The sequence below is a fragment of the Ascaphus truei genome, chromosome 6 (assembly GCF_040206685.1).
Source record: "Ascaphus truei isolate aAscTru1 chromosome 6, aAscTru1.hap1, whole genome shotgun sequence".
NCBI lineage: Eukaryota > Metazoa > Chordata > Amphibia > Anura > Ascaphidae > Ascaphus > Ascaphus truei.
The window spans coordinates 38,824,857-38,848,328 of NC_134488.1; positions in this window are offsets into that span (position 1 = coordinate 38,824,857).

A 23,472-nucleotide genomic window follows, 5' to 3' on the forward strand; every position below is an offset into this window, starting at 1 on the left:
GGGCACAGGTTAGGTGGAGGACACCTCAAACCAGAGCCAGCCAAGGTAGAAGCCATAATTCAGTGGCTGTTCCAAAAACCAAGAAAGAGGTCATGGCATTTTTGGGCACCGCAGTGTACTATAGGAAGTTTGTCCCACAGTACAGCGCCATGGCCAAACCCCTGACTGATTTGACTAAGAAGCAACTGCCTGTGCTTATCACCTGGACTCCTGCCTGTGAAACTGCTTTTCAGGCACTGAAAACTGCGCTTGCTGGGGCCCCCATACTGGCTTCCCCAGACTATACCAAACATTTCCTCATACAGACTGATGCCTCGGACTGTAGCATTGGGGCTGTGTTGATCCAAGTGGGGGATGACGGTAGAGAGCACCCTTTGGTGTACCTCAGCCGAAAACTACTCCCCAGAGAGGTGGCCTATGCCACCATTGAGAAAGAGTGCTTGGCCATTGTGTGGGGACTCAAAAAACTCCAGCCCTATGTTTATGGAAGGGCTTTCTCCTTCCTCACAGACCACAACCCCCTCAGTTGGCTGCAGAGGGCATCAGGGGAGAATGCCAAGTTGCTAAGGTGGAGCTTGGATTTACCATTCAGCACAAAAAGGGTAATGAAAACAGCAATGCTGATGGACTTTCACGTCAGGACTATCCCTCTGAGACAGAGTTCATTAATGGTGCCAGCAGTGCCCACTCCCCGTTAGGACCAGTGGGCCACAGGTCACCCATTAAGAAGGGGAGGTGTAGAGGGAGAGGGGGGTTGGCCCGGTATTAAAGGGGTTGCACCCCATATGGCCACCCCCTGACCTCACCAGGGAGGCAAGGGGTTAACTGGACTGTGGTCCAGGAATGTGGTTTACACCTTGTCATGTCATGAAAAATGTATGTTCCCCTGTTCCCATGTTTCATTATAATCCTGTATTTTAATGTTTTAAAGTGCATTTCTGTATCTCCAGTTCTGGAGGTCGCAGAGAGTTGATATTTGGCCAATGTGTGGAGTCACTGTAGGCATTAAGAACTGGCAAATTTCGACCCATTGAGCCCACCAGAATGGAATTTATTAATATGTGTAGATATTAAAGTTTATATGTATGGTATTTTGGATCTGCTTTGAAAATGCAGACTATCTGCTATGCTAATAGGTTATGAAGGGCAGCCGGCTGATTAAGCCTAAGCACTGATCAAAAGTTAACTGCCTGATTGTTTACACTAAGTACTAATCAACAGACTCTGCCACTCTAATTGTTACCTGAGGTGGAGAATCTTCAAACTCGAGTGGTTTGTAAGTGTTATGTCTACACCTACAAACAATGCAGATACTTAATTTGATAGACTGGTCGTCGTCCCGGATTTAATTATGGGGCTACCCATAGAGTCCCAGTACACATGGGCTATTTAGCTGGGGGGCATGGGTTAATCTGTATCTCCACGTTAGGGATTGATTACAGATAATTGTTCACCAATAGTCTGTATTCAATGTTAAGAATAGGGTTACACAGGTATATAAACTGTGTCAACCCTACAGTTTTTAGTTGGAGTTCTTCTTCTGATACCATCTTGAATATCACCGGATTGCTGGAGAATTGCTAGCTGATTCTTCTCCATCCCCCAAACCTAAGTAAGTGTTACACTGGCGACACACTTTATTCGAGCTCGGCTAGTCCCACGAATTCGGGTATACCCGGGTGTATTGAGGTTTGTGACTGTTTTCTGCCCGAGTGCATTGAGGTATTTTCCAAGCAGGGATAGAAGCATTTTATTCCCGCTGGTTGCAATACTGCACAGTATATATATATATACTGCATTACAATACATGAATTTATGCCATCTGGTAGACACGCGAAGCATTGCAGCCTATTAAATCCTAATCATTATCATTTAACAGATCAGCCGCCCGTCAGCCAGGCATGAACCCAGGCTGGGAAGGCAAACGCAACGGGGCTTGTCAGAGGTGAGGAGCGGCGCATTCCAGGTATCTGCCAGGTACATACTGGGTATTTGCTCAAATAAAGTGTGTCGGTGCAGTACCTTCTTGTCTGTTAATTGTACTATATTGCTGTGTTCACCTTATTTAAGGAATAAATTATATTTTATTATATCTAAGCCTCGTTCAGTTCAACCCAGATATTTGGTGTTCATTATATCGTGTCATAAGCTACCGTGACAATGGGTGCAACAGAGGATGAGATGGGGGTTCCATGGAGAGAAGCGGCAGCTATGTCAAAGAAGGGTGGAGGAGGTGACCTGTGGATATCAGGTAGAGGAGAAGCGGCAGCGTCGTCGAAGAGGGATGGAGAAAGTGACCTTCGGATTTCCGGGCGAGAAGCAGAGTCGTCTAAGAGCAAAGGAGAAAGTGACCCGTGGATTTCAGAGGCACGAGCGGCAGCGTCGTCGGATAGAACTGGAGAAGATGGCCTGTGGGTTTCCGGGAAGGTGGCGGCAGCGTCGAGGACGAGGGGTGGAGAAGACGGGCTGAAGATTTCCGGGACAGCGGCGGCAGAGTCGTAATAGCGTATGAGAGGAAATGGTCTGCGGGTTCGATGGTTTGGCTCCCATTCGTTTTGCGTCGAGAGTTCTTCTTGCTGATGTCTATGAAAACCCTTAGCCTTTGGGGTCAGCAGAAGGTTTTCTTTATTGGCCTTAGCCTGTCGCTTTTGCCTTGGCATGGAAACGGCAACCGCCTTTCGCTTTTTGTGCATGACAGGCACGGCAGAGGCGAGTGGGTTCCTGCGTCCGTAGAATCGGGGTTTATCAATGGAAGCAGATGACATAATGCAGTATCTGGACAAGGGCAAGTTCAGAACATGAATCAGTTAATGTTTTTTTTAACTCTCAATTCTCACAATGCTGTGCAAATCAGATTTACATTTCAAATTCGAGAAGGGATTTTCCAAAGCGTTACCGTAAACAAAGCCTCAAAGGGTTGGGGGGTTTGGGGGGTGAGTTATGTGCAGTAATCAGCTAGCTCCCATCTCAAAGAGGATTACACGCAGGCGCAGTGAGGCTTTGTAGCTCGGCTATGGACGGATTAAGAACACAATGGCAATATTCAGAAAATTAATGACTCTGTGGAGGGGGGTTGGGTGACTCATGCGCAGTAAACTGCAAGCTCCCATCTCAAAGAGGATTAGAGTACACGCAGGCGCAGTGAGGCGATTGACGCTCGGCTAGGGACGGATTAAAAACAATGACTAACTTCAGAAAATTAATGACTCTGTGGAGGTGTCTGTCGATTAAAGTTTGTGTGTGAGTGGGGGAGGGATGAAGGATTTGTTGTGCAGCAGTTCAAAGAAATTACATAGAGTAGAGTACAGTACAGTCATTTCAAAAGGCAGTTCATCATAATACTGTAATTTGATCCCTACACCCCCAAATACAGTACATAAAAAGCACACAAATCAACCATGTGCAGGCAAATGCACAGATTGAATATCGTAATATCAAGATTGTTTTTGCAGGCTTGTGGATAAAATAACAGTTAAAAAAATCACAATTAAAAAAAAAATTGGTGGGCACTCAAGCAAGCAGTGGTGGGTAAAGTTACAGGCGCATGAGCAGGAATCAACTAGCTCCCATCCAAAAGAGGATAACACACAGGTGCATAGAGAGGTGATGCTCTGTGCAAATCAAATTCGAGAAGGGATTTTCCAAAGCGTTGCCGTAAACAAAGCCTCAAAGTTCCCATCTCAAAGAGAATTACACGCAGGCACAGTGAGGCTTTGTAGCTCGGCTATGGACGGATTAACAACACAATGTCAAGATTCAGAAAATGAACGACTCTGTGGAGGGGGTTGGGTGAGTCATGCGCAGTAAGCAGTTAGCTTCCATCTCAAAAAGGATTACACGCAGGCGCAGTGAGGCTTTGTAGCTCGGCTATAGACGGATTAAGAACACAATGTCAAGATTCAGAAAATGAACGACTCTGTGGAGAGGTGGGGGTTGGGTGAGTCATGCGCAGTAAGCAGCTAGCTTCCTTCTCAAAAAGGATTACACGCAGGCGCAGTGAGGCTTCGTAGCTCGGCTATGGACAGATTAAGAACACAATGTAAAGATTCAGAAAATTAACGACTCCGTGGAATTTCAAATCCTTGAGCTAGCCTTGTGTGTGTTCATGGGGGAGGGGGCTACAGGATACAGCTGCATGAAGTTCAAAGATAAAGACATACTTTAATTTCAAAAGACAGTGCATCATAATAATACACCCCCAAATACAGTACGTAAAAAGCACACAAATCAACCATGTGCAGTCAAACGCACAGGGTCGCAGTCAAAAGCTACAGCACAGATTGAATATCGTAATACAGTAAGATGGTTTTTGAAGGCTTCTGGAGAAAAAAAATTACAATTAAAAAAAAAATTAATTTTTTTTTGGTCACTCACACAAGCAAGCAAGCAGTGGTGGGCGAAATAACAGGCGCATGCATAGTAATCACCTGCTGTCAAGCAGGAATGTGATTGAAATCAGACACACGTTCAAAGGAATGGTGTGGGAGAGATGTACTGCATTGTAGAGAAGATAAGAAGTTGAAATACCCTGCAGTGCAGTTAATTATCCTGAGCGAGGGGAGAGCGCTGTATATGCCAAAATGTGACACTGTTACAGTACTGTACACGCTTATGCGTTTCAACAATTTTCAAATGAGACATACAGTACAGCAGCACAGCACTGCAAATGCATGTATACTTTAAATATGCAAATTTATAATTACAGACTGTGTACTGACGTAGGTTGAACCGCAAAGGCATTAGTCTTCCAAGACAACAGCTCGCAAATGCCCCCCTGAGTTTTTACACGGCATTGCAGTATTGCAGACGGCGAGAATAAAATGCTAAAATCACGAGCGCTAAAATAACGTAGTTCACTCCGGGCGAAACAAACAGAAAACCGCACCTAACCGGGATAATCTGAGAGCCGCGGATCTAGCCGACTTAGACTCAGGTCGGCCGCCACTGTAGCTTTCTTAGCATGGAATTTGTGAAGAAGTAATTTACGAGAGAACAGATTGAGGTCCTTGACCCAATCAAAGTGATTGAACTCCTTAGTTGGAGAAAAGGATAAAACCTTTTCCAGCAGTAGTATGTGGTCATTGGTTAATTCAATTTTTGATAAATTTAATGCTCTCAATTTGTTCTCTCCAACTTCACTACTATTTATTTCCTGCAACTGCTTCTACATGTTTTTTCTTTTTGCTTTTTCCCACCTCGCCTTGTTGGTCTTTGGCGATCGGATGATTTAAAAAAGTAACTCTTTCTGTACTGATTTGTGATGTTCTACTAGTGGATGGTTGAAGGCCAAGTTGTCTAAGCTCATTATTAGCACCTGTCTCTGTCTCTGAATTTTCAGCTTCTGAAGATTAATAATTTATTGTGTTTTGTCTTCTCTTTTGTGATGTTTTATAACTATATACTTTATGCAAGCTATAATCAAGACTATCTCTTTGAAATTTTCTGTGGATTTTATCTTTGATTTCATTTTTGAACTTAGCTATTTCCCTTTGGAGTTTAGTTTCCATTTCCTCAAATTCTGTGTTGGTTCTGAATTCATCCAGCTTACTTAGATGGACATCTAACTCCTTTTGTATGGTTAGCAATCTCGTTTGTTGAGTTTCTGCAACAATTTAATTAAAGCTTGTGAGCAGGTAGAGAGAATAGCTTCCCATTTCTGTGTAAATTCAGCAGAAGTTATATGATATGCTGGTACTAGGCCAATTCTAAGGCCTCTAGGTATCATATTGTGTGTGTCATAATTCTGTAGGCTGGAAACCTCCCACCCTGTTTGAACCTGGGACTTAAATAGTCTGTTTAATGTTCTAAAGAAATCAGAGATGTTGTCAGATTCATTTGTTGCAATTTATGTATTTTCTAAAGAGAAGACGCTCTTGGCCTCATCATGCCATGAGCTGGTGTCCCAACTAGTAGATAAAAACCCTGTCATAGCTAAAGTTAGATAATATTATTATAATATCTTAATAGAGTTAGGAGAGGTATACATTACTCTACACGCCATTGTTATCTTCAACAGTAGTTATACATTGACACACTACTATTTAACATGTAGAGTTGTTGTCCTGCACAGGCTCAATCCACATACCACCAACCTATGATTGTGCTGGAACCTCTGTGCATACATTATAGTGGTAAGGAGTTACTACCTTACTCTGTCTTGTGATATATGAGGGTACTATTTATTTTTTATTCCATCTGGGTTTGTTATAACCATCACATCTGATATCATCATTGTAGGTTACTTTAGCAGGTTGGTTCCACGTCAGGCAATCATAGGTTGGTTTGATCGGTATGCTGTGCCAGTGACTGCATGTCATACCTGTATTAGTATTAGATCTCTTAGCTATACAAACAGAGGCACCCATGAGGTACAGTTGCCCTATCATGGATAGGAGTCTTTAGGCGGTAACATTGCATACTTCCCTTTCCTAATTGGTGGTTAGTATACACTTGGCAATACACTTTAGCACAACCATACCACCCCTGCCTCACTCTCACCCTATTTTTATTACACCTATTACACATTATGACTTTCATGCATGTAGATTTTATTTTAATATGATACCCAATAAATGTTACGTTTTAATAGTCCTGCAGTGCATCTATTAATGAGCTTCCAGCTAGAGAGATAGTGTAAATACACATTTCTCTCTATTTTTTGACCAAGAAATACACATACATCATCTATGACAGTACATAAGGAACCACAGAATATTCAGCTGATTTTTTTTTTCAAATTGACACAGGGATTCCATTATTGATTGTATCTGGAAAAAAAACGCTTCCATTCGTCAAAACGAAAGTTCCATACATAATGTATAATAAAGCAGATGCACTGTAAGAACTTCCTATGTTCACTTGTAAATGTAACACATGCAATGAATTATTACTTCTATTAAATTCAACCAAAATGCTTCTGTTTTGACACATTGTATTTTTCTCTTGTTATGTCTAACATACATAGAACAGTTCCTAGAAATAACAAAAATAACCAACCATGGCTGAAACACATACTGTAGCATAAGAACATGTTACCTATCTGGGACAACATTTTTGCTGTAAAGATAGTGTCACAGTGAGATTATGGCAGGCTGTATAAGTCACACATAAATATATATAACAGATGATATATATTTATCACTGGGTCTGAACTGGGACGAGTCTTAGATATAATAAAGTATATTTATTCCTTTGGATAGGTGAACACACAAATAATACAGTAACAAACAAGAAGTACACTTACTTTGGGGTTGGGGAATGAGAAGTATATAGCATAGCAATTCTCTCGCAATCAGGTAGCATTCAGATGATAAATTGAAGACAAAGGATACAGGGTGAACATCAGTTTATAAACCTTTTGTGCCCTATCCTTAACATTGAGTACCGTGGATTGGTTTGCAATTAACTCCAGCCAGTGGTTAACGTGGGAACACTTTTTGACCCATGCCCCCGGCTAGTTGGGATATGCGCAATAGAGCTCTGGGGTCCCATTTCTATAACCCCTCCTCTATATCAGGAATGCCAGCTAGTCTACAAAATGGAGTACCTGGCAGGAAATCCTTTGTTGTGGGGTGTGAAATGGAACACTTGAAGACTGCTCTGGTTTGAGTAGTCTCCACCCTCATGCAAACAGTGGAGGTGACAAAATCCTTAGAAACATACTCAGGTCCTAGACATTGGGTCGCCTTTCTGGCCATATGCTACTCTGGTATGCAAAGGAATTTCCTCTGAGTTTTACCCATATCTTGGAATACAGTATGTTGGATAAAACATGAACATATTAAAATATCAAGTTCCTTTGGGCCCAGCAGGTCCAAACTTCCCAGTTCTCAATGCCGGAACTGGGACACCCTATGGTCCAATTTGCGACCTGCTACAACCTGGGAAACCGGAGATACACAAATACACTTAAAAACGTTTTACATTTTAATACACAAATCTCCGCTGTAAATTAAATCACGGTTTTTCACTAAATCCCCATTGAAAACAACGGGCTTCGCCGCCATAGACTTTCAATGGCAAACCGCCACCACTGGCGGCTATGGGAATCGCCGCCATAGACTTTCAACGGGGCGATGCCGCCGTTGAAGTCAAGGGGAGTTTTCCGTCGTAGCCGGTCAATGGGGTTTGGCCGCCATTGGAGTCTATGGGAAAAATCCCGAACATTCAAGGGGGTCCATACTCCGTCGGGTTGGTCCCAGAGGGTCAAGGATGGTTCTGCAGCGATGCCGGAGCAGTGGCTACAGATACCCCAAACCCTGACTCTCTGGACCCTCCGGAACCGGAGCTATGGAATACCAAATTTCTGCATTTGACACTTAGCCGTTTTCCTGAGCTGTTTCTGCCGCCACCATTGGAACCTATGGTGCGGCCCGCTCTTCTTGGTTCGACCCTTATCGGGGGTCCAGGATACGGGGACCCGTTGTGGTCGAGTGGGGGGAGGTCTAGGAACTAGGGGGAGAAAGAATTTTATTCCTAGGGGACCTAGAACTGTTTATTCCCACGCCACTTGTCGTTGAACTTGACTTGTAAGTGATCAAAGCTCTTCTATTGAAATTGTATCCGCTTTGCGGTTAAGCGGTTTGGACAGCAGCCAACTCGTTCCTGGAAAGCTCTCTCGAGGGTTTCTCCATTGAAGTCAATGAGCCCATTGACTTTCAATGGGAAACCGCCGCTCTCCCTCTCGGACGCCATGTGCTGGTCATCTCAGGAACAGGACTCCACAGCAAGATTCACCATTAAAAAGCATTTAGCCCTAATGGCGGCCTATGGGAACCTGCAAAATGTTGCCTGAAAAGGCGGGAAAATTACACAAAGGGCTATAATCACTATACAACTATTAACCCTTGTGCTCCCGGATGGATCCCAGTGTGTGTGTGCTGTAGACCAGATGTTACAATAAAATAGGGGAAACAGGGGAATACACATGTACATATCATTACAGGGGTTAAATCACCGTTCTGGGTCTAAGCCCAGTTAACCCTTTGACTCCCGTGTGAGGTCAGGGGATGGCCAAATGGGGTGTAACCCCTTTAATCCCGGGCCACCCCCTTTCTCCCTCTACACTTCCCCTTCTTAATGGGTGACCTGTGGCCCATTGGCCCTAACGGGGAGTGGGGCACTGCTGGCACCATTAATGAATTCAGTCTCAGAGGGATAGTCCTGGCGTGAAAGTCCATAAGCATTGCTGTTTTCACTGCCCTTTTTGTGTTGAATGGTAAATTCAAATGCTTGCAAAGCCAAGCTCCATCTCAGCAGCTTGGCATTTTCCCCTGATACCCACTGTAGCCAACTCAGGGGATTGTGGTCTGTGATGATTGTGAAAGCCCTCCCATATACATAGGGTTGAAGCTTTTTGAGTGCCCACACAATGGCCAAGCACTCCTTCTCAATGTTGGCATAAGCCACTTCCCTGGGGAGCAGTTTGCGACTTAGATACACCACAGGGTGCTCTTTGCCGTCGTCCCCCACCTGGCTCAACACAGCCCCCACACCAAAGTCTGAGGCATCAGTTTGTATAAGAAAATGCTTGGTATCGTCTGGGGCAGCCAGTATAGGGGCTCCAGCAAGCGCAGTTTTCAGGGCCTGGAAAGCAGTTTCACAGGCAGGAGTCCAGGTAATAAGCACAGGCAGTTGCTTCTTGGTCAGATCAGTCAGGGGTTTGGCCAGGGCGCTGTACTGTGGGACAAATTTCCTGTAGTACCCTGCGGTGCCCAAAAATGCCATGGCCTGTTTCTTGGTTTTTGGAACAGGCCACTGAACTATGGCTTCTACCTTGGCTGGCTCTGGTTTGAGATGCCCTCCACCCACCCTGTGCCCTAAGTACAGGACTTCTGCCATCCCTACCATACACTTAGTGGGTTTTAAGGTAAGCCCAGCCTCCCTGATCCTCCCCAGCACTGCAGACACATGTCCTATGTGGGATTCCCAGGAATTACTAAAGACAGCAATGTCATCTAAGTAAGCCCTAGCATAGCTCTGCATCCCTTCCAGTAACCTATTGACCAGGCGTTGAAAGGTTGCCGGGGCATTCTTCATCCCAAATGGCATCACTAAGAACTCATAGAGGCCACTTGGAGTGATGAATGCTGACTTCTCTCTAGCCTCTAGGGTCAGTGGGATTTGCCAATAGCCTTTGCTCAAATCCATGGTGGTCAGATACTTTGCCCCCGCAGGTTCATCTAGTAACTAATCCATGCGGGGCATGGGGTAAGCATCTGACACTGTCCCAGCGTTGAGCAACCGGTAGTCCATACAAAACCTGGTGGTCTTGTCCTTCTTAGGAACTAGGACTACTGGACTTGCCCAAGGGCTCTGGGACAGAGTAATTACCCCTAGGGTCAGCATCTACTCAATCTCTCTCTCCATACTGGTCTTGACCTCTGCTGACACTCTATAAGCATGCTTATGCAGAGGCTGCAGGTCCCATGCGTGTACTGGGTGTTTTGTGAGATGTGTGGTCCCTGGCATGTCAGTGAAGAGGGCGCTAAACTGAGCTAGCATGTCCCTGGCTTCGGCCTTCTGCCTAGCACTCAACTGTGCCCCTATCTCTACCTGCTTTACAGTGTTTCCCTGCCTTGCCTCCCCTAGGAGATCAGGCAGAGTATTGCTCGCCGGATCTTCCAGCAGTGGGCTACAAATGGCCAGCACTTCTCCCATACTCGGTGCTCTGTACTCTTTCAACATGTTGATGTGGTATGTTTTGTGCCTCTCAGGCGCTACCTGTACAACATAGTTGCACTCATTCACCTTTCGGATAACCGAGTATGGTCCCGACCAGGCAGCCATCAGCTTGTTCTCCCGAGTGGATTTGAGAACAAGCACCTGCTGTCCTGGGATGAATTCTCTGCTATGGGCCTGCTGGTCATACCATCGCTTCTGCTTTGTCTGAGCAGCCCTGAGGTGGTCCTGGGCCACCCCCATGAGCATCTCTAACCAGTCTCTGAGATCTACTACATACTGGATCACTGAAGCATCAGTATCAGTAGTCTCCCCTTCCCATCCCTAACGGAATAGGTCCAGAGGTCCACGTACCCTGCGGCCATATAGTAGCTCGAAGGGGGAGAAGCCTCTAGATTCTTGCGGTACCTCTCGGTATGCAAACAGCAAGTGCTGCAGGTGAATCTCCCAGTCATTCCCCTCCGCCTCTATAAAGGTCTGAAGCATCTGCTTCAGGGTCCCTTTAAACCTCTCACTTAATCCGTTGGTCTGGGGATGGTAAGGGGTAGTGCGCCGGTGCTGAACACCACAGGCATCCCAGAGACAATGTAACAGTTCACTCATGAACTGCGACCCCTGATCGGTTAGGATCTCACTAGGGAAACCTACCCTAGAAAAAATGTTCAGCAAAGCTGCTGCCACTGTCTTGGCACTTATGGTGCCCAGCGCTACCGCCTCAGGGTATCGGGTGGCAAAATCCACCACCGTGAGGATGTAGCGCTTCCCTGACCGGCTAGGAATCATGAGGGGTCCTATCAGGTTCATCGCTACCTTCTGGAAGGGTTCCCCTATTATCGGTAGGGGTTTCAGTGGTGCCTTCACACGGTCGCCCGCCTTACCCACTCGCTGGCAGGCATCACAAGAGCGGCAGAAATTGCTCGCATCTCGGGATGCCCCCGGCCAGTAGTAACGCTGCAATAACCGGGCTCGCGTCCTAGTGACCCCCTGATGTCCCGCTAACGGAATAGAGTGAGCTACCCGTAACAATTGCTGTCGGTACCCCTGGGGCACTACTAGCTGTCGCTCACCGGTCAATTCCTCCTCTATCCCCGGGCTCCCTTCTTCTCTGTATAGGAGTCCCTTATGCCATAGGCAGCGTTCAGTGCCCTCCCCTGCCTGAGATTCGGACGCCCGAAGTCTCACACCGGCCAGCGTAGGGTCTGCCTTCACTGCCTCACTAAACTGGGCTCCTAAGTCTGGCCACCCTCCAGTCATGTCATTGTCAGGGGAAGGGGACAAGGTAAGGGGGAACAGTAAGTCAGCCTGTGGTTGCAACTGATCCTGGCTTACCTCCCCGGGCTCCTCTGTGCCCTCCGCTAACGTTGGTCCCAAAGGCTGGGGGACTGGAGCGGCCGTCGCCGGCATTGCCACGGTCTGGCTCCGGGTAACCGCCGCCACTGCAGCGGGCTGGGAAACACGGTCGTAGGTGCAGGTCATCGGTCCCAGGTCGTTGCCCAAAAGAATGTCGGCATCCAAACCGGGTAAAACCCCCACCTCCCGCACACCCTTGCCCACCCCCCAATCCAAAAAGATGTGGGCCACCTGCAGGAAACGTGGTTCTCCGTCGGCCACAGTGATCTGCATCCAAGGGCCTGGGAGCAATTCCTCTGGCCAGACCATATCAGGTCGGACCAGGGTCACTGCAGCTCCTGAATCAAGCAAGCCGACTGCTTGCTGGTCACCGACTGTGACCGGGGTGAGAAGTTTGCTCCAGCCATCCGTCTGCTGCAGGTCTGCGCTGAGATGTCCTCCGCTCCTGGCTGTAGGCACCGATGAAACCGGGATAGGGGTGACATGGGACGTCTCGCTGGGAGTTGTTTCCATGACCTGTCCTGGTTCTTTGGTGGAAGCCACCCGCACGTGGGCTACCGGCTTCGCAGCTGGGGTGCGTTGCCCTCAATAGGGTCCATTGGAACGCAGGGGTCCGGGCAATCTGGTCTGAGGTGACCAGTGCTGTTGCAATTGTAGCACCGGCGCTCATGCCGGAGCTCTCCCGCATTCTGTGACCCGCTGCCCGCAGGCGGCTTTTGGGTCCACTGGGGGGTACTCACAGCTTTCTTGGCTGGCACCGGCGCAATCGCCGCTTTGGCGGGCGCCTTGGTGGTCATCTGGGACCAGCTGACTACATAGTCATCTGCCATCCTCGCCGCCTCGGTGTAGGTCTTTGGCTTTTTGTCATACACAAACGCCCTCACGGCCACGGGCACTGCTGCATGAGCTGCTCCTGGAAGATGAGGTCCAGCAGGCGTTGGTAAGTCCTGGCCTCAGAGCCCTCCACCCAGTGTAACCCGTACAAAGCCATGCTGGTCACATAAGTGACATAGGTCTCCTGAGTGTGCCTCTCCTCCAGCCGGAATTTACCCCGGTAAGCTTCAGGGGTTAAACTGTGCTGAAATAGCAAAAGTTCTTTCAGGTGGTCATAGTCATCAGCAAACTCCTCTGTAAGCGCCATCAAGGTCTGCTTAGCCAAGCCGGAGAGCAGCGGGTCCAGGCGTGCAACCCAATGCTGGGGAAGCACCCCATACCGCCGGCACTGCGTCTCAAAATTCCTTAAAAACATGTCGATCTGATCATTGCCTTCCACGTACTTGGTGAGACTGTGCTTGTCCAGTTGGAGGTCATCTTTGCGGGGTTGGACCGGGGGGCAATAAGCAGGTCTGTTCACGGCCATTGAGAGAAACGTTAGCCGCTCCTCCGCTGTCCCTCGGTCTCCCCACTTGGTGATCAGTGCCAACATTTCAGGGGTAAACGCACTGGTGGCCGTAGCCATCAGTGCCCCTCGTGTTGCACTTGTCCCGGGAGGTGCACTTGTCCACTCCCGGGATCCTGCCGCTCCGGCACTGGGTTCAGTCCCTGATCTCAGGGCGGCTGTACAAGGGCAAGCTGAGTCGTATCCTGAGACTCTGCAAGCTGGGCTTCATGTGCTGTGACTGCGGCAATGATGTCCTCTACCTCCTGGTCCACATATTCCAGTCCATAGGCACGGCACTTGTCTTTTAGCTGATTTCTTGTTTTCAGGTAATAGGCATTCTTCGCTTCACTCATGATTCTGGGTCGCAGCAGGTGAGGTGGTGTGACAACTTGCGTTACTTGTTGCACTAACGTGTGTTCAATATCTTTAGACCCAGGAACTCGCAATTACCATCGAGTCCCTGCTAGATCACAGTACCCCGCAGAATACTGTAATCCAGGTCCAGTTCAATCCCGCCACTGCCACCAGTTATTATACAAGCCTGTCACGGTGAGATTATGGCAGGCTGTATAAGTCACACATAAATATATATAACAGATGATATATATTTATCACTGGGTCTGAACTAGGACGAGTCTTAGATATAATAAAGTATATTATGATAGGTGAACACACGAATAATACAGTAACAAACAAGAAGTACACTTACTTTGGGGTTGGGGAATGAGAAGTATATAGCATAGCAATTCTCTCGCAATCAGGTAGAATTCAGATGATAAATTGAAGACAAAGGATACAGGGTGAACATCAGTTTATAAACCTTTTGTGCCCTATCCTTAACATTGAGTACCGTGGATTGGTTTGCAATTAACTCCAGCCAGTGGTTAACGTGGGAACACTTTTTGACCCATGCCCCCGGCTAGTTGGGATATGCGCAATAGAGCTCTGGGGTCCCATTTCTATAACCTCTCCTCTATATCAGGAATGCCAGCTAGTCTACCAAATGGAGTACCTGGCAGGAAATTATTTGTTGTGGGGTGTGAAATGGAACACTTGAAGACTGCTCTGGTTTGAGTAGTCTCCACCCTCATGCAAACAGTGGAGGTGACAAAATCCTTTGAAACATACTCAGGTCCTAGACATTGGCCATATGCTACTCTGGTATGCAAAGGAATTTCCTCTGAGTTTTACCCATATCTTGGAATACAGTATGTTGGATAAAACATGAACATATTAAAATATCCGGTTCCTTTGGGCCCAGCAGGTCCAAACTTCCCAGTTCTCAATGCCGGAACTGGGACACCCTATGGTCCAATTTGCGACCTACTACGACCTGGGAAACCGGAGATACACAAATACACTTAAAACCGTTTTACATTTTAATACACAAATCTCCGCTGTAAATTAAATCACGGTAAATCCCCATTGAAAACAACGGGCTTCGCCGCCATAGACTTTCAAAGGCAAACCGCCGCCGTTGGCGGCTATGGGAATCCCCGCCATAGACTTTCAACGGGGCGATGCCGCCATTGAAGTCAAGGGGAGTTTTCCGCCGTAGCCGGTCAATGGGGTTTGGCCGCCATTGGAGTCTATGGGAAAAATCCCGAACTTTCAAGGGGGTCCATACTCCGTCGGGTTGGTCCCAGAGGGTCAAGGATGGTTCTGCAGCGATGCCGGAGCAGTGGCTACAGATACCCCAAACCCTGACTCTCTGGACCCTCCGGAACCGGAGCTATGGAATACCAAATTTCTGCATTTGACATTTAGCCGTTTTCCTGAGCTGTTTCTGCCGCCACCATTGGAACCTACTGCTGCGGCCGAGTTTATTCGAGCATTTGCCCGTTCTCGGCCGCAGCAGTAACCTGGCGCGTGCCGGAGGGTGCCGGGCGTGCGCCAAAGCAGCAGAAGAGCGCCCTCCGATCGGGGCGCTCTCCCTACCGCTGCCGGGTCCGCCGGGTCCCCCGGAACCCCCTGCCGCCGTCCCGCGATCGCGGGACACCAGGGCTCCCTCGGGGAGCCCTGGACGTGCGTGCAGGGGGCGCTGACACCCGATGACGCGTGACCGCGCATCGGTGACGCGCGGCACGCCGAGGGAGTGGGGCTAGCAAGCCGGGGCATCCCCCGGCTTGCGGAACTAGCCCTGCTAGGATAAAGTGTGTCGGTAGTGTATGGCGCGGCCCGCTCTTCTCGGTTCGACCCTTATCGGGGGTCCAGGATACGGGGACCCGGTTGTGGTCGAGTGGGGGAAGGTCTAGGAACTAGGGACAGAAAGAATTTTATTCCTAGGGGCCCTAGAACTGTTTATTCCCATGCCACTTGTCGTTGAACTTGACTTGTAAGTGATCAAAGCTCTTCTATTGAAATTGTATCCGCTTTGCGGTTATGCGGTTTGGACGGCAGCCAACTCGTTCCTGGAAAGCTCTCTCGAGGGTTTCTCCATTTAAATCAATGAGCCCATTGACTTTCAATGGGAAACCGCCGCTCTCCCTTTCGGACGCCATCTGCTGGTCTTCTCAGGAAAAGGACTCCTCAGCAAGATTCACCATTAAAAAGCATTGAGCCCTAATGGCGGCCTATGGGAACCTGCAAAATGGTGCCTAAAAAGGTTGGAAAATTACACAAAGGGCTATAATCACTATACAACTATTAACCCTTGTGCTCCCGGATGGATCCCAGTGTGTGTGTGCTGCAGACCAGATGTTACAATAAAACAGGGGAAGCAGGGGAATACACATGTACATATCATTACAGGGGTTAAATCACCGTTCTGGGTCTAAGCCCAGTTAACCCTTTGACTCCCGGGTGAGGTCAGGGGATGGCCAAATGGGGTGTAACCCCTTTAATCCCGGGCCACCCCCTTTCTCCCTCTACATATAGTACATAATTTATTGGCTGTGCTGCTGTAGCAGTTATAGAACAATTTGACACATTCAGAATAACTTTTCAGTGTTCATGTGGTTATTGTGGTCTTTTTTATTGACTACAAGTTACTTATTATAAAAGAGAGATACCAATTGAGGGGACGGACAGTCTGTGATGCAAACCAAAGAGCTATGAGCCCATGTACACTAAATGCTTCTTTACCATAAGACACACTTGCATGAATGGGCCATAAGATATCTTCCAACATCAGAAGGTGTGATATAGAATAGCACTGCTTGGCGAATACAAGCTAAATGTCTTCAGTAAGAGATTACTGTAAGAGTGACCAACATGATCTCAGTAAATTTGATTTATTCTTTATTCCTTAGCATTAACGGATAACAACAAAAACACATAGAAGTTCCTCCTTGAATGCACTCAGAAAGGTAAATAAAGATGATATGGTAAATATAGTTAAAAACCTTTTAATCACATAAGTAGTAAAACATGTTTGTATAGAGGGGGATGGTAAAAATTCCAAGGCCAATCCCTACTTACAGACCAAGAGAATCTTCCAAAATATACACACGGAAGATAGTGTAAATGACAGTACATCACCTTGATGTGGATACGTAGACTGCAGGAGTCACCATGTACATCCTCAGACTTGGAAACCTGTCCTGTCCACAGTGTTCCTATTTACAAAAAACCGTCAACCTCAAGCATTGAGGCTGATGGTACAGAATCTGAGGGGGTGATAAAGGAGCAGTCGATACGGTAATGAAGTATACCTACAGAATGTCAGTGAACCACATGAAGGTATAATGTATATCAACTCCAGAACAGGATGAAATCAACATAACATGAGGAAAAAGTAACATACAATGAGAACAAAAAACCACACAAAAAAAACACTAGCTACGTGGCTTAGTGGTATAAAACTCTGCGAAAGGGCATGCACAAAGTGTGCTCTGCTGATGCCCAGAGGCACGGTTTTGTGACCGTATCCAGTTATACTGCACCGACACACTTTATTCGAGCAAATACCAGGTATGTACCTGGCAGATACCTGGAATGTGCCGCTCCTCACCTCTGACAAGCCCCGTTGCATTTGCCTTCCCAGCCTGGGTTCATGCCTGGCTGATGGGCGGCTGATCTGTTAAATGATAATGATTAGGATTTAATAGGCTGCAATGCTTCGCGTGTCTACCAGATGGCATAAATTCATGAATTGTAATGCAGTATATATATATGTACTGTGCAGTATTGCAGCCAGCGGGAATAAAATGCTTCAATCCCTGCCTGGAAAATAACTCAATGCACTCGGGCAGAAAACAGTCACAAACCTCAATACACCCGGGTATACCCGAATTCGTGGGACTAGCCGAGCTCGAATAAAGTGTGTCGCCAGTGTAGCCTCATATGCTCAATAGGACAGTCAGCGCAGAGATGCATATATGGAGTCTCCTAGATAGAACCCCCTGACTCTAATGGCAAAAAATCCCCCTTAGGTCACAATAAAGCATGCAGTGCAAGAAGAGTTATCCGTACTTTATGAAACACAGTTGTAATGTCGCCATGTATATAAACCCCCAAGTCAGGTATACAGCGGGGGCCCTTAATAAGGTAATGGCTATATGGGTGATATCTTATCCCAAATTGACAGGACACTGTTGTCATACAAGCCCGTCTGGATGCACAGCTGAGTAGTATACAGCAGTAGTATACAGCAACAAGGTACAGTCATCTTTAACGGTTGCGTCTAATTTGGAAATTGTATACTTAGCTCGGCACATGCTGTGTAGGTCCGGTGCTGCTTAACTCAATCCCGTAGTAAGGGAGAATGTAGGGGCAGGGTGCCTGCATGGAGGATACCGGAGTTAAGAGTCAGCGGCTGTATATGCAGCTATTCGGAGATCCCATAGCGCTTGTGGAAGGCATCCACTCAGTATGATGACTTCATGACGTTCTGGTCACCTGACGCACGTTTCGCGCATGAGTGCGCTTTTTCAAAGGTATGTGCACGCAGTGAGCGTGCATGTTATATAGCTCTTGGCTGCCATAGCAACCTTAAGGGGGGAGTGTCTACCCCGAGCTGCTTGCTGATCTACCTATCGCATTGCCTAGAACCTTGGCATGAGAATGGTGTCAGTGAAACCCTAACTAGCATATTGATGTGTAACTGTGGCCCGAAGTGGGCATTAACCAGTGATTGTCAGAGAAATTACACTAAGTAACTAATCATTACATTTGAGTTTGAGATAGTTACATTATTAGTAAAAGTGCAGAGATGCATCTAGGAAATGGCACAGAAGGTGAATTAATAATGTCCAGTGGAGAATGGTTTGACCCTAGTTGTTATAAAAATATCAACTAGAAGTCAAAGGGTTAAAAATAGGGTTGATCCCAGTCGGAAAAATACTGTTTCCTTTATTACACAATAAATAATACAATTCTATGGCCCCCGACATTAGGCGGGTCTTGTGTAAACACTGGCCAATTCTCTTAAGAGATCCAACATTGGGTCATATCCTTCCCTCCAAACCTTCTATTGTACTTAAAAAAAGCCTCTAATCTACAATCGAGGCTAGCTCCCAGATGTCCTAATATACATAAAACATCAGGTGCGGTATCCCGTAAAAAAGGTTTTTTCACCTGTATGAGTTGCACAGCCTGTAAGCACAGTACAAATCAAGGCACGTTTACCTCTAATGTAACACATCAGATATATAATATCCGCTCTTATATTGATTGCCATTCTGTGTTTCTTTAGGGAGTTAGACAAAGCATATAAACTACAAAGGAAGACTTGGTGGGAGATATTCAGCTTCGAAAAATACCTTAAGGCAGAATTTATCCCTAGGGGTTTAAGGGTAAACATTGCACCAGCATATGATATAACGGATGATGACTTTACTAGATCATGGGAATTGGTGCTTAACCAGTGCTCAATAATGTTGATGGAGCTTCTGGTCACCTACCAAAAAGAGAAATTAATCAAGGTTAACACTGACCTTGACACTCTATTGGAAAAGGTGGAGACTTGGAAGAACAATGATAAATTTGTTGAGCTAGAGGGCCGACTAAAAAGCAATATAGACAAATTCACGGGGGACTTGAAGGAACGCAAACGTAATAAATTCCAGAGAGACTCTAAAGACTATCAGACTGGCAAGATCTATAGCTACAAGTTTGCCCCTAAAAGTTGTAAACAACAGACTAAACCCAATACTCAGGTGTCATCTACAAATTGGGAAGTATCTGAGAGTGAAGAAGAAAGACCTACCACCTCAGAAAATAGTACACCTGGACCCAGAACCTCTATTGCCCACTACCTCCCCCAGGTATCTGTTTTAGAGCAGAGACCAAAAGAGGGCATGAAAACAGAAAAAGAAAAAGAAAAACAAGGAGAGGGAAAGGTATGGGCTCTAAGAAGCGGGAATCCCAATTCCTCAAAAAACAGAAACAAAAAAACGAGGGCTACCAGGGCTATTAGAAGGTGACGAACTTCAAATTATAAACCTCTCAGATAAAATACTGAATGAGAACCACATAAAAGTCTTAAAACGTGGTCTATCCTTTTCACCATCCAACAATCTGAATACATTTGAATGGGTCAAAGATGTAAATTTATTTGCTCGCAAACTCAAACTACACAAAATGTACCGATCTAGGGAGAGGAGAATGGCAATCCATGAGGGTATGCCCATACCAGATGCAAGGGAAACTGAAGCCCTGAATGACCTTATAGCACTATTGGTCGAATCTGAAAGACCACCAGGTGAAGGGCCTTTCACTGATCTTAGGCCAAAATCCAAATTCTTGCCCTATGGAGAACAGCATGCCCATATCGACAGATTTGTTAATTTGGTCACCAAAGATCTTGAATCTTTACCAGGGACCAAACAATTGGACAACCTTAATGGGAGCAAAAAACAAGCCCTCAAAGAATTATCAGACGATAAGACTATTGTCATCAAACCATCCGATAAGGGTGGCAATCTGGTAATTTTAAAATCAAAGGACTATGAGAAAGAAAATATGAGGATTTTGTCAGAGAGGGCCTGCTGTGAGATTTTAGAGACAGACCCCACTCTGAAATTTAACAAGGAGCTGATCAACATACTTAATAAAGGTCTGACTCTAAAACTTATCTCTGAAAGAGAATACAATTACATCCTGGTCCGACACCAAAAATCGCTACCTTCTATAGTCTCCCTAAGGTCCACAAAAGAAAAACACCGCCCCCGGGTAGACCAATAGTCTCCGGGATTGGTAATCTGACAGAAAAAGCAAGTTCGTATGTGGACAAGATTTTGAGACCTTTTGTCACTACTCTGCCTTCATTCATTAGGGACACCAAAGATGTCCTTATGAAGCTAGAAGGCATAGTGGTGGCTGATGACTGTATCTTAGTAACCCTCGATGTAGATGGACTATACTCTAGCATCAGACATGACCAGGGAATAAGAGCGGTTAATCACTTCCTTAGCACACGCGGTCAGCATCACCAAAATCACAACAGTTTTACTGTAGAATTATTAAAATTTGTCCTACAAAGAAATTATTTTTGGTTTAACAAGACCATCTATCACCAGGTACAGGGTACAGATATGGGCACGAAATGTGCCCTGAAATATGCTAACCTGTATCTGGGATGGTGGGAATCAACAGTGGTATTTTCAGAAGAACTAGAATATCTTACCACACATGTGGAGATATGGCTTTGCTTCATTGACGATGTGCTCATAGTGTGGCGAGTGTCAGAGGCCTTGCTGAAACAATTCATAGAGGTCCTCAACATCAATGATCTCAACTTACATCTGACTCTAGAGTATAGCTCTGAACAAATTTGCTTTCTCGACTTATTGATCTCCAAGGGTGACAATGGCCTTCTAGAAACAACGCTATATCGCAAAAATACAGCTACAAACAGTATCCTCTTGGCAAGCAGTCACCACCCCAGATCACTGATAGAAGGAATACCGGTTGGACAGTTCCTTCGACTAAGAAGAAATTGTAGTAATGACAAGGACTTTGAAGACAAAGCCATTGACATGAAAAATCGTTTCATAGCAAGGGGTTATAGCCAGAAAACAGTAAAGAAGCCTACAAATGGGCAAAACACAAAGTAAGATCAGAACTGGTCAAAAATAAAACCACAAAACCAGAACAAAGAATAGTAAGATTTATTGGCACCTTCAATAAACAATGGAAGGTAGCAAAGGAAATTCTGCACAAACACTGGCACATACTAAGGGCTGACGAAGATCTATGTGACTCTATACCTCCATATCCGGCCATGGTCAGCAGACCGGCTAAGAATTTGAGAGATCATCTAGTCCACAGTCACTATACTGCGGAAACACCTAGGGCCACCTGGTTACCACCTCGGGTTGAGGGCACCTTTCATTGTCAAAGATGCAAAGCCTGTCAATATGTAACTGTGTCAAAAACCTTCAGTAACCACAATAACTCTAAGCACTTTAATATACGTAAGTTTATTAATTGCAATACCACATGAGTTGTTTACATGGGGACCTGTAAGTGTGGGAAAAAGTATGTGGGCAAAACACGCCGCCAGTTCAAAACATGAATTTTGGAACATGTAGGATCAATTCGCAATAAACTAGGTACCCCAATTGCCAACCATGTAAATAAATGTCAGCAAGGAGACTTGAAGGCAATACCCTTTGTGGGAATAGATCAATTTTCCCCGGGAATTAGAAAGGGGGACTGGGACACTGAACTGCTGAAGATGGATATATACTCTAGGAACTCTAAGTCCATCAGGACTGAATGAAGGGTTTGTTTTCAGCCCCTTTATCTGACCATAACTTTGCCCCTTTTAACAGAATTCTGCATATATCACCCTTTACCCACTTATTCATTTATAGTACAGCATCTTTTCAGCCTCCAACCAAGTGCAGTTATAAATATTAAATTAACATTACAATAATGACACACACACTTCTTTAGTGTACTAATTGTTTATTCATACGATTGATATTACATCAGTCAGGTATAGTTGTAAATACAGCTATACCATGCTCTTACCGCAGTGACTAACCATCACTATAGATGAATGAATATTAAAAACCACTAAAACGCCTAACACTACATTTTTGAGCACTTGCTACAGTATTTGCTCATCTGCATATCAATATACCTTTGCCAAGGATACCCAGTCCCTGCTGCCCTTTTGACTGACATATACAGTACCTAGTGCATTGGGGGCAACTGGGTCTGGCTATTATAGGTTGCTAAATGTAGCAGACCACTAACTGTGCATTTTTTGCAATGGGACATACCCTCTGCTCTGATCCAGCGACAATAGGGTTACCGTTCTAACAGCCATACCTACCGTAACTATATAAACCATTAGTCACACACAGGGACCTCCCCCTACGTGCCCTGAAGAAGCGTTCAATCGTGAAACGCGCGCGTCGGAAACTTACCTACTCCTGACATGCGGGAAGCCATTCATTTGAATGCAGCATTGAATGACATTGTTCTAAGCTGCGGTACTCTCAGCGCCCCGCGTGCGGTTTATTACCTTGCTCCTATGTGTTACAATTACACTGTAGGATCTCTCTGATCATAGGGCCCGTTATCTATCCACCACACAGTTATTATTTATTTATTTATAAAATATTTTACCAGGAAGTAATACATTGAGAGTTACCTCTCGTTTTCAAGTATGTCCTGGGCACAGAGTAAAACAAATAATACATGGTTACAAGTACAGTTACATAAATGAACAGGGTATACATTATATACAAGACATTGCAAGCACAGTTAAAGAAAATATTTATTATGAGCGCATGAAACAGTTACAGACCAGGTTAAAATGTGAGACAGCCTTAGATTTGAAAGAACTTAAACTGGTGATGGATGTGAGAGTCTCTGGTAGGTTGTTCCAGTTTTGGGGTGCACGGAAGGAGAAGGAGGAACGTCCTGATACTTTGTTGAGCCTTGGGACTATGAATAGTCTTTTGGAGTCTGATCTCAGGTGATAAGTGCTGCAAGTGGTATGGGTGAGGAGCTTGTTCATGTAGCTGGGTAGCTTGCCCATGAAGAATTTAAAGACAAGACAGGAAAGGTGAACTTTGCGCCTAGACTCTAGTGTTGACCAATCTAGTTCTTTGAGCATTTCGCAGTGATGTGTGTTGTAGTTGCATTGGAGAACAAAACAACAA